The sequence below is a fragment of the Vitis riparia genome, chromosome 5 (assembly GCF_004353265.1).
Source record: "Vitis riparia cultivar Riparia Gloire de Montpellier isolate 1030 chromosome 5, EGFV_Vit.rip_1.0, whole genome shotgun sequence".
NCBI lineage: Eukaryota > Viridiplantae > Streptophyta > Magnoliopsida > Vitales > Vitaceae > Vitis > Vitis riparia.
Window position 1 is genome coordinate 9,361,230 of NC_048435.1, and position 10,137 is coordinate 9,371,366.

The window sequence follows — 10,137 nt, forward strand, 5'->3', positions numbered from 1 at the left end:
ATGTAGAAGAGAAATTGATGTAATTATATTAGACTAGTTTTGGTCCAATAAATTTTGGTATTTATTTCTCCAATTTTTTAGTTCTAAATAACTTTTAAAAATTATTAAACTCATTAATGAATCTAACACATTAAGTCTTGTTTGATTTGGAACCTTTGCCTAATAAGAAAATTCATGAAAGTTAGCAAACTCATTGGTTGAGTTATAAGGTTTTACTCCGTAACCAAAGTATTACATGTGTTAGTACATGTTTAAATAAAGGCTAATGCATGTATAAACAAATAAACTAATTTTGTTTTGAGATATTCTGATGTTAATTTACTTAATTTTTGTATTTCAAATTATTTTTGAATATTAGTAGACTCGTTAAAGAATCCAACGTATTAAGTCTCGTTTGATTTAGAGTTTGTTTTCCTAGTAAGAAAGTTAGAGAAAATTTAAGAAAATCAATTGGAAATTGAGTATGAATAAACAAATGTAAATATTTACTATCCCTTGTTTATGCATGTATTAGTGTCACAAACTTGGTTTCTCTTTTTTAATTTTTTTGTTACTACGTGGTGCTTAAAAACTCTTAAAGCTAGCCTTCCCAAAAGCCATATGAGATGGAAACAAGGAACCCATAAAGCACCCGCAAAATTATGAGGTTAAACTCCCTAACTTGTATATTATTCCCTCTATAAGATACAAGACACTATTTGCAAAGACTTCCATAATAGCTTGGTAGAGTTCAATTGCTTGAGGATTATCTCAAGTCCTCTTTATATAGGTGGGTGGTACCAACCATCCCTAACTATTTAGGCATTATCCTACCTAAATGAGTTTACACATTTAAGAATCTTTTAGCCAATTGCTTCTAACTCTTTGAATTTACTTCCCTTGCTTTAGTTGTTGTCATGTGTCTAAGCTTAATAGGCCTCATAAGGCATATATGAGGTTTGGCTACTCCATTTGCTCTTGTGGTTAAGAGAATTCCACATCCCATGCCAAATGTCCATCATGACTTTGTCCATGCTTCTACCAAGTCCTTCAACCCACATGTTGTTGTGTATGTGTCTTACTCATGCTTTTACCCTATCTTTCATGACAATCCATTTTTCCATGTTCTTGCCCCATGATCAACCTATGTTTTGCTACGTGTGAGTGATCAACCCATATGATACCAAGTGTGCTTGACTTGGTCCACCTAGTACTAAGCGCTTACCCTATGATTAACCCATGGTATGCATGACTTAGTCTTTTAGCCAAGTGTCGCTCCTTACACCTTAACCATCCAAGCATTAGCCTTGCTTTATATAAGAATATTCCTTGAATCTTATAGGGTTGTTGCATGTCTCTAGGCAGCTTGTGTGCATGTCAAGCCCTCTCTTGGCCTACACACTAAGCAATATCCCATAATGTCAAGCCTAACCTTGGCTTACTTGCTCTTAGTTGGCCCATAGGTGTGCCAACCTATGTTACTTCATGTGCATCCCATCTTTGGATTATGTTTAAGGCAACCAACCATTTCTATTCCATGTCTACACCCATGATATTACACACTTGAGTTGCATTGCACCATGGCTCATATGCCATGGCTACATGCTTAGCAAGGGTCACTACCACCCCTTACTCATGTTTGAAGCCTATACATCACACATTAGTGTGGTTGCCCATGATAGCATGTCACATCTCATCCTCTCTTAGTATAGAAACGAGTCATGGCATTACACCAATTACTCGTCATATCTGTGCATAAGGCATTACGCCTTTGTGTCAAACATCTATCATCATGTCAAGGGTTGACTTTATTATTGGTGCATCACTATGCCTTGTCCAATCTTGCCTTGAAATGGATATGCAATAAGGGAGCGTTAGCCCCAAGGGAAAGAGAAAGTCTAGCTACCTGAGTTGTCATGATTTCTTAAACTTTATGAATCAATCGCCTAAACACAAAAACGGAGTGGATTTGAGCCTTCCTCTTAAGGGGTGGGGGAGCCGAGGTAGGTGAGAAATGTATGAAAGCTAAACTTTCAATTAAGGGCAAGCGAGACTCAAACCTAACAAGCAACAGACCAGCCAAGAAACGAGGTAGTGCGGTTGTGGAATGTGGAATTATCTTCTAGTGTATTCCAATCAATATCACTTTTTTCTTTATTGCTTATCTTATAACTTTTATTAAAAATTTGATATTTGTACCAACAAACACCTTTTGGTTATCTTGACTATGAAGTAATAACCTCTAAAATCCTATTGGATATTATATAAATCGATATACCTCCAAAATCCTATTTAATCTTATGCCTTTGAAGTCAAATCATAAAAAATAAAAAGTTTGAAGTTTTAAAATTAAAGCACCTTTTTAATTTAAGGCTTTGTGAAATGGTTTTCCATAGTCAAAATAATGTTTTGAACTATAATATTTAGCTATAGCCTAGCCACATAAAACTCATGTTTTCCATCTACTCTTTTGTTCCTCTAGTAAATCAACTTATACCTATGGTTATATCTCTTCAGATGCTTCTGTAAGAACCCAGACTATGTTAACCTCCTATGATGATGAGGTACCAGTGTACTAGTAGGAGTAGGAATGGTATGTTTCTAAAACTTTGGATCCATGGTATCCTAATCAATATGGGATTATCTTTTAGTTTTTTTTTCAATCTATGCCATTTTTTCTTTATTAATTATATTATAGTCTTCATAAAAAATGAGGTATTTGTACCAACAAACAACATCTGATTATCTTGACTATGAAGTAATAACCCCCAAAATCCTATTGGATATTCTATAAATTGATATACCTTTGAAATCCTATTTAATTTTATGCCTTTGAAGTCAAATCATAAATTAAAAAAGATTAAGTTAAGCGCCGTTTATGGGAATCGAACCCACAACCATGTGATTAAAAGCCACACGCTCTACTGGCTGAGCTAAGACGGCTATTGAAGTTAAAATCTACAGTTTATAAAATTTAATAAAAGACATTTACTTATAGTTGCCCACTTTTTTTTCCAAATTGGTGTATAATAAGGTAATGATATGAAAAATGGGAAAATAAAATATGGTTTTAGGAATGGATTTCATCATTTAAAACATTATAGTAATTTTAACCATTTTATTTATTTATTAGTTTACATTGTAATCAAAGAAAATAATCAATTTAAAAATAAAAATAAATTATGAGCTAAAAAATAAATAAAATATCTTTTTCCTTTTAATACTAAAAACATTCACCTTACAAATCACATGTAATGTTGATTTACTTAATTGAATAATTTAATAATCATAAAATGACTTAATATTACATCCAAAGTACACTAAATATTTCTCTTTAGTTTTGAGAAATAATAGTATGAATAAAATATTTAATCTCATAAAATTATGTGAGGATAGAGCTTTTAAAAGCATGACATGATGTAATAAACTTTTGAATTTTATAATGTATTAATAAAGTTCTAATTCACTTTTATTTATCATATTTCCATGTATACCTTATAAGTATTCTAGCTTGCACATTTTGAATTGTACGTGACTTAGCATATTAGAAATTGCACGAAAGATCCAAGTCATAGGTTCCTTGCAAATAGATGACTCGTTCACAACCAGTTCATGGGTTTAGGTGACCTATTAGGGGCTGTAATGCACTATCTCCTAATGAGAGGGATGATTGATCTTGACCATCATGATGAGTTTCCCATGATGAGTGCACTAGTGTGTAGGGTTGCACATTGGACAAAACTTATGTGAATTATGAGTTAAAGCTATTAAATAATCATGACTTCACCAAGCTGCTTCATTGTGTTGTCTCTCAACCTTAAGAGAATATTGAACATGTGCTAAAGTTAGTAATGACTTTGACTTACGAACGAGATCATAGGCTGATCATATATTTCTTATGGATTTAGTTACTATTGATAAAAACCAATAGCAATAGGTATTCCCAATAGAGATACCATGATATATCATGGGATTGAGATAAATTGTTTGATTGGGTGATCCAAAAGAAGTGTGTCTATGTAAATTATGGTCATAGTAGTTCCTTAAGTGCAACTTGATATGGGCTTTTTGAGAGTTAAGTGATTCATGCCTAATTGGTGTCTCAGCTGATTCGTGTCCAGCTGGTGCTCCTTGATTGAGGGATTAATCAACAAAATTTATAACCTATTACACCATATACTAGGGTAGCAAAGACAAAGCTACTATAGCATAGTGGCTCTAGGATCGTTCACTGGGATGGGTTTTCACTTCACAAATGATATTATTTCAAAGCTGAATTGGTGTCTTTTCATTTCAAGGTTAGCTTTAAAAGAAAACATAAAGATGTTTGAATGAAAAAGGAAAGATTTGGTTTTAAGCTAACTAAAAATAGTAACTGATTTTACTTACAAAGAAAAGTGTTTCTTGGAGTTTAGATCACTAGGCTCAGATTCCTCATACAAAAAGGGAGTTCCGATCACTTGTTTATTTTCCTCGCATTAGAGAATTAACATATAGTTAATTCTCCAACCGGTGTTGTACAGATGCTTCCCATTAATGGGTTCAAACACTAAATCCTTCTCACTGATGCAACTTGCAATGGCTCGTGCCTCTCACCTAGCACTTTCCATTCAACGTGATCTTTAACCTTGGATTACCCGTCAAAAGCTCGCAAGAGATAACTAATGGATGCCTCCTTGGAGTCCAAAAGCTTACCAAGTGTTGGCTAGTCTAGAAAATCCTACCTTCAAACCACCTCCCAAAGGCTCGCAAGGGGTAAACTAGTGAATCTCCATGGATGGAGATCACTTGCCTTACCAAGTGTTGGCCCAGGTGATTTAAAGGAGTTTTAAGTTAACTAAAAAGATAAAAACCATCAACGGGTCACACTTTCTCTTCATTAAAAACTAAAACAACAAAACTTCCAATTTATGCATGTGGAAACTTACCCGGTTACCTTAGCTCCAAGAGACAAAGAGTCTAGCCTCTCATCCTCTGAGAAAACATCTCAGAGAATGTTTGGCTAGCAAGAAAATGAAAATGAAAGAGAAGACAAGAATATATAGGAAAAACAGAGCAAGTGCTCTGTATTTTACTTCCTTCCCAAAACTGTACAAAGGATCCCCTTGAACAACCTCTAACACCCCCAGAACAGGCTCCTCGGGCTCTCTTTAAGACCAAAAATACAATGATAGCTATTACCCTGATATTTTGCCAAATTCCTAACTTAAAAGCTAAGGAAATCTATCATTGGTGACTTACAAGGAGAATTTGGGCATTTAGACAACAAAAATCCAATCAAAAAATATCTCCAAGTGTCGGTTACAAATATCGGGAAGCACTAAGGACCACTTCGCAGGTGACAAGTGAGGTCTGCGAAATTTCGCAGGTGCACAAAAAGGGCTGCGAAATTTCTTCATAGCAGGCAGCTGCTTCAACACCTTAGCAAAGTGGACTTCCATCATGTGGTGTTTGGCTTCCATCGCGGCGTGAAGTTTCAGGGGAACTCCATAGCACTGTGCAAAAAGGCTGCGAAATCACTTCGCAACAAAATGGTGATTTCGCAACACTTTTCTGAAGCCTTCCTTCAGCTTGGAGCAGTTATCTTCCAAAGGCTGTAACTTCCTCATTTCAGCTCCAAATTGCACACGGTTTGAAGCGTTGGATTCTTGACTTCCTGAGCTTTGAAATGGTATATAGCATGTAGAAAATGGACTTCGGGAAGTACTCCAAAAGTGTGAAAGAAGACTGCAGCTACTGTCCTCTGTTTTCTTCACTCTGTTTTTCTCCTCTTTGCTTCTCTCCTTGCATTCCGGATTTTGCTTATGGCAAAAATGCTTCAAAGCTTTGATTCTTCATGCCTCTAAGCTTCCCATTGCTTGCCTAGGATTCCATATAACTCTCCTCAATCTTGGATTGCTTTGGTGATCAAATTACTAACAAAAACACCAAAACTTACACAATTTGATTAGAATTGATTGCAAGGGGCCTTAACATGCTAATTGGGTTAAAAGGCACTAACTACTACTCAAAAGTGTTTAAAAGGATTAATTAAAAGCTATCAAATAGCACTTTTTGAGTAGTAATCATTAAGACATGTCAATTGAACACACAATAGGAAAATTTGTAACTCAAGGATAGTAGATGTAGTCTTGAAAGGTTGATAGCTTTCATTTGGTTAGAATACAGGCACTAGTTTATGGGGAAACTGAATGTAATGGATAGCAAGTCACGGACTCGAGCACATAGTGTCTTGTTATTATTTATATATGGCAGTTGATTTTCTATAGTAAGATGTTGGATTAAATTTAAAATTGGATTTTGAAATAGCCAATACTATCCTATAGGTCATAGTGGACCTCGCCCGAGCTCATATACCTTGATAGTACAATTTTTTTTTAGGGTTGGATTGGATCTAAATTTACTTTTGTGCATAAGGGAGTTATGGTATTTACACAAGATTGCACAGGAGTAAGTGTACAAAATCTTTAAATTGGGTTAATTGATCAATTAGTAGGCTCTATTGGGTTAATTAATCAATTAGAATTCATTTTAGGTTAGATTAAGTGACCAAGCCCTTAGTGGGTTGAAGCCACTTAAGCCCGATAGGGAACCTTATAAAGAAAGAGGTATAACCTTCACATTCTCTTCCTCCCATAAGAAGTGTGTGAGATCTAAGGGAGAGTCATCATTAAGATCGTGGGGCTATGAGATTTTTAGAGGATTCATTCTTCACCCAGTGCATTAGATTGGGAACATTCAAATATGAGGTATTATATTCGTTCACACACTTTATATCCTATTAAAGTTTAAAAATGAATTTTTTTCGTTGTGCATAGGATTAAGAAAAACTTAGGATGGTTTCACATGCTTCTAAGCTAATCTAAGCATAGGGTATGAAGAGATTTGGGATTACTATAACTAGTATCAAAGCCATATGTTAGTAAGCATGTTAGAACTTTTTTAGGATGTGCTAACGTTGGTTTTGCAAGGAATATTATATTAGGATTGAGTCTTTAAAAGCAAGACATGATGTAACAAAGTCAAACTTAGCTCTCCTCTTACTATCTTTTTTATGCATTGACATTGATTTGAGCATTCAACCTATATCTCTTACATTGATCATGACTTAGGTGCATTAGGAGTTGCACAGAGAGTACAAGTCATGGGTTCCTTGTAATTAGATAAGTTGTTTGCAATTAGTTCATGAATTTAAGCAATCCAATAGAGACTGTAATACACTACCTCATAATTGGAGGGATAACTTGTCTTAGTCGTCAGGATGAGCCTCCCATGGTGAATACACTAATGTATGTGATGCACACTAGACAAGACCTACGGTGAATTATAACGTAAGGTTATCAATTGTTATGATTCACCAAGTTAATATACTATATTAACTCTCAACTTTAAGAGGATATTGAACTTGTGTTGAAATCAACAAGAGGCTTTGACCTATGGGTGAAACTCTAAAGTGGTCATATATTCATAAGGATTGGGTTGATAGAGGCTAGTAGTAATAGGTATTCTCAATAGAGGCACCATAATATCTCATGGGTTTGAGACAATGTGTCCCTTTAGGTGATCTAAAGGACATATGATCGTGAAATTTATGGCCGCTATAATTCCTTTAGTAAAACTTTGACATATGCTCCTTAGAGTTAGAGTATGTTAGTTGATCACATAATAAGTGGGGTCTATAAGTCAAAGATTTAAGAGATAATCTTAATAGGTGATAACACTACATTGTTAGATTACGAACACTAGTTCTAGGAGGTCTTTATGTAATGGATAGTAGGTCACATACCAGAACTTTATCTCATTGTTATTTATATAGGGTACTAGAGTATAGTTGATTGTCTATAGTGGGATGTTGAATCAACTTCAGAATTAGATTATGAGGGAGCTAATACTCCTATAAGCCCCAGTGGTCCCTACTGTAAATCATATACCATAATGACATAATTTATTAAGGTTGGATTGACTCTAGGTTTCTTTTTGTGCATAAAGGAGTTTTAGTAATTACTTAAGGTTGCATAAGGGATAATAAATAAGGTCTCTAGATTGGGCTAATTGATTAATTAAATGGTTTTGTATGGTTAATTAATTAATTAGAACCTATTTTGGGTTAGATTAAGTGATCTAAGCTCATGTGGGCTCAAGTCACTTAAGTCTAGTAAATGAACCCTATAAATACTTTTTAAGGGTTAGGGTTAGGATTAGGGTTTCCAAGACTTTAGTTAGTTTTATTTCACCTCTAAAGAGAGACAAGTAAAGCTTCATTTTTTTAAAAGTCCACCATTTGGAGTGCCAAAGTTGTGGTCAAAGTCATCAGGTGGAAGATTTTGGGTGTACAAGACCTTTGCTGATTGTAGGCTTCATTTTCATCGAATGGATTTTGATCTAAGAACATCCAGGTCGTAGGTATGAGTTTTAATTTCTAGATTTATATTATACTATGGTTTTTAAAGCCATTTATTTCCATTGTATTAGATCTAGAGATCCTTAGGGATAGATGCATGCACTTCACGAGATCTAAGACATGAGAACTAAATAATCCAGGGTTCTCAACACAAATCTCTAATTAGGTATAAAAATTTAGTGGTTTTTTTTATCTTGATGTCATAATTATTTTCCTAGCTATGGTATTTAGGGCTTAATGAAGGCCCTCACAAGTCAAAATGGTTTTACCATTAAGTGCTTGAGATGCCCTATTGAGACCTATAATCCTAATTGTGTAATATTGAAATATGGTACTTTATATTGAATGAATGAGATTCTCTTGATGGGTTACTTTAAATTAAAAATATTTATTAATGTAAGGATACATTTTGATGGAAGAAAGAGAAACCTTAGGACTCTTTTTCTTCAACCTAGATGACTACTCACAATTCATTGAAAGTAAATCAAACGAAAATGGTAAATTAGAGAATAAGAAATTAAACATTGGAAAATTAAACTCAAATCTTAATTTGCATAAATTGAAAATCAATGAAATTAATTCGAATATTCTTTGAATGAAAATCAAGTCACAATAATTGTCAAAAAACAAAATGAAAAAATAAAATAAAATTTGTAATACCTAAAAACTAAGAGAGAGTTCAAAGACGTCTTTTCCAGGATCCGAATTCCCCAAGTTTGTTGGTTGATGTAGTAGAAGAATCCCCCTCTAAGGGAGAGGATTTGATCCCCTTCATTGGTTGCCCATTCCCCTTTTATATTCAACCTAAGTTGCCCCCATGTAAAAGCATTTTCCTTTCATGTGAAAAAAACTCAAGGATAGTTTGGAATTAGTAAGTCATTAGGCCTACAATAAAGGTGCATGGTTGGTAATTGGAAGAATAGACTAGATGGTTGGATGGGATTATCAATGAACATAAATGCATTGTGACATCATTGAAATCTGAATTATTTGAGCGTAGCAAACTAATGTTACAGGTCATAAAAGCAAAAATGTCATTATAGGTGGTCTTTTCTTAATGTAAGTTGAATCTTTAATTGCATATCCTTCACAAATGCTACCAATTAGTATTCTAATAGTGTTTTAAGTTAGTGTTTAAGTTGTATTTATTTTGTTTTCTTCCTTCTTACATTATATATTTTATTGTCTTAATGTTTTAAGTAATATATATCAGAGCATTTGTTTGATTAGCATGTAAATGTACATCCTAATATATTATAAAATTTGGCTTTCTCTTGTTGCACAACCAATTCAATGTGAACTCATTTTTTCCAGACTCCTAAGCCATGTCTGATACATCATGTAGAGGTAAAAGATTCTATGAGATTGGAAATTGATTTTATGCTATATCTTCACTTTTTTTTTTCTTACTCTTCTAAATGTAATAGGATATGATGTTATTTGTAAAGATGAACTTGAATTGATACTCATAAAATGAACAATAGTCATGTGGATACATAATTGCGTTTGATTTTGTTTGGTTGTGTTTCAAGATATAATTGATTGTACTGGGACAGATGGTTGAGACATGTTTTATACTTCAATGTTTAGTTCATGTCTTTGACAAGTGGATGGTTATGAACGCATATACCAATATTTGGCATGAAAGTTTTTGTTGTTTAACAAGTTGGTGTTGAGCAAAAAAATGTTTGTATCAACCATTTCATTTGAAATGTTAATATTGAATTTATTGAAAATGATTTTTAAAACTGAAACAT

General features: G+C 33.8%; 1 non-coding gene across 1 annotated transcript; it reads right to left on the reverse strand.

Annotated features, from left to right (window-relative positions):
• Positions 1-2,849: 2,849 nt before the first annotated feature.
• On the reverse strand, positions 2,850-2,922 carry TRNAK-UUU. Its single transcript has one exon. It is a non-coding gene; the product is annotated as a tRNA-Lys (tRNA).
• Positions 2,923-10,137: the final 7,215 nt, after the last annotated feature.